The sequence below is a fragment of the Pocillopora damicornis genome, chromosome 13 (assembly GCF_964200805.1).
Source record: "Pocillopora damicornis chromosome 13, jaPocDami1.2, whole genome shotgun sequence".
Classification (NCBI taxonomy): Eukaryota; Metazoa; Cnidaria; class Anthozoa; order Scleractinia; family Pocilloporidae; genus Pocillopora; species Pocillopora damicornis.
Genome location: NC_142682.1, coordinates 8,928,496 through 8,930,552, shown reverse-complemented (window position 1 = coordinate 8,930,552; position 2,057 = coordinate 8,928,496). Strand labels below are relative to the sequence as shown.

Genomic DNA, 2,057 nt, shown 5'->3' with positions numbered 1-2,057 from the left:
GGTGGTAAGGGGAAGTTATTCTTCAACATGTTAATGGTGAATTCACTCATGGCATTGATCTGATCTTTATTGGCATGCAAGAGTTTTTCCAAATTGGACAAATTTGCATCGGATGTTCAAATGGGACTGGAATCCATTTATGTCTATCTGTAACAACAGATACAACCTTCGTGTTTCAATAAGTGACTCAGTAATCTTCTATTGTCTGGAGTAGCAGGATGTACATCTAATAATAAATAACTGAAGGGACGTTCCGTACATGCGTTATTTTGCTCCAATGGGTCTTTCCAAGTCATGGGATACATTTGAGGTAAGAGCATGCACAAGGCCACCTGTTCCCTAGGATTTTTGAACGCCACTATGTATTGAGCATTCCTAGAGATGGTCTTGGCGTATTTTCTGTGAGGGAACATGTCTTGACATAGGTAAAACATGGTGACATTGATGTGATGCGAATACTGAGTGGAGAGATTTAGGATATCTTTGTCGTCTCCTACTTTGGCAATGAGATCGTCCAAGATCAAGAGACCCCCTTTTTTGTCCCCAAACCATTCTTTCAATTGTTCATCGGTAGGTACTTCCTTCGTGGAACGTCACACCTTTCCTTTTTAGGATGTCAAAGGTCGGTTGCCAAGACCTGTAACAGTAGATGATCCTTCTGGGGGGCGTCATAAGAAGGTCCTCATTTTCCAATAAGAGACGTTTTAGGAAGGTGGTCTTTCCACAGTTGGAGGGTCCCACAACCAAAATGCTCAAAGGAGATTTAAACGTAAAACCTTGCTCTACACAACTCATGATTCAAATGAAACACATGTGTTTTATTCAAAAGCTTTTATTTCGTTCTCTACAAAATCTTCCAAGATGTCCCCTACTTTGTCATCGTTACTTGCAAGATCATGCTTAGAAAATAACTTGAGAAAATCTTCCGTACTTTTACCTCTTGCTTTATACATCAAATACACAAATGGGCGTCCTGTAAGGTGTGGATGCTCTCGCCGAGGAATCGGCTAGAAGGTATGACATGAGCGTTTGCATCATCATTCCGCCCACTCACTCCTGCACCGTTTGTATCACGCCTTTGACGGAAAGCATGTTGCACGAGGGTTTGCAGCTTGTGTTACGCGCCAACAAGACGTTGCAATGCACTCTACCCAACAATGTGTTAAAGACGGGACTGTTACAGAGAAACACAACCAAACCTCACACGTTACTGGGAGGAACCGGTTGGAGCGTGCAAATGGCATTGGAGCAACAGAAACCCGTGTGCGTCTACACAGACCAGTGGTACCAATTTGACTACCCTCAACAGAGATTTGTACCATGTCACCCACCCTACCTACACCCCCAAAACACTACCATCGTGGGAAGCCGACACATCATTCTTCAAATGACACAAGAATTACACAATTTATTTCAGAGAACCATTCAGTTGGAAACTAGACCGTTGCTGAATTTTTGGTTTCATTAACATTGTGAAAAACGGAAGAATAAAATAAGAGTGGTGTAACAAAAGTCTCACTCTTTTCCTTCTCTCTTCTCTTCATCCTTATTCAAAACACTACATTTTTCTTCTTCCTTTTCGACCTTACACTCTTCACAATTGCACCCTACATCGTAACAAAATTTGACAAAGTTCATAAAGGTGCGCATCACTGGATTCCTCAGGATTAGAAACTGCTTCTTGTCGTCAGTCAGTTTGTTGTCATCTTCTTCTTCCGTCATGTCCCGGAGGTAAGCTTTGGCATAGCATACCCCTTGTATCAAGGAATCCTTGTCCGCTCAGTGCTGAATAATGTCCATCATGTCTTGTAGGTACAAGGCTGCCCATTTGGGATTATCTTTCAGGTCTTGGTTCATGTTTTTCATTCGTTCGTCTCTCCTACCAATGAGTAACGAGTGTCTTCGAAAAGCCTACCTTCTTATAACCACTACAAACTCAGTACCAGTACCCTTCTAGTAGGACGAGGGGATATCCCCTCCCCCTATACCACGTACTAAGTCCTAATATAAAGGTGCTCCCCAATATGGTGTGATGACGTACAACTCAGTATATAAGT

General features: G+C 42.3%; 1 pseudogene; it reads right to left on the bottom strand.

Annotated features, from left to right (window-relative positions):
- Positions 1 to 143: 143 nt before the first annotated feature.
- On the bottom strand, positions 144 to 1,722 carry LOC149035369 (uncharacterized; annotated as a pseudogene).
- Positions 1,723 to 2,057: the final 335 nt, after the last annotated feature.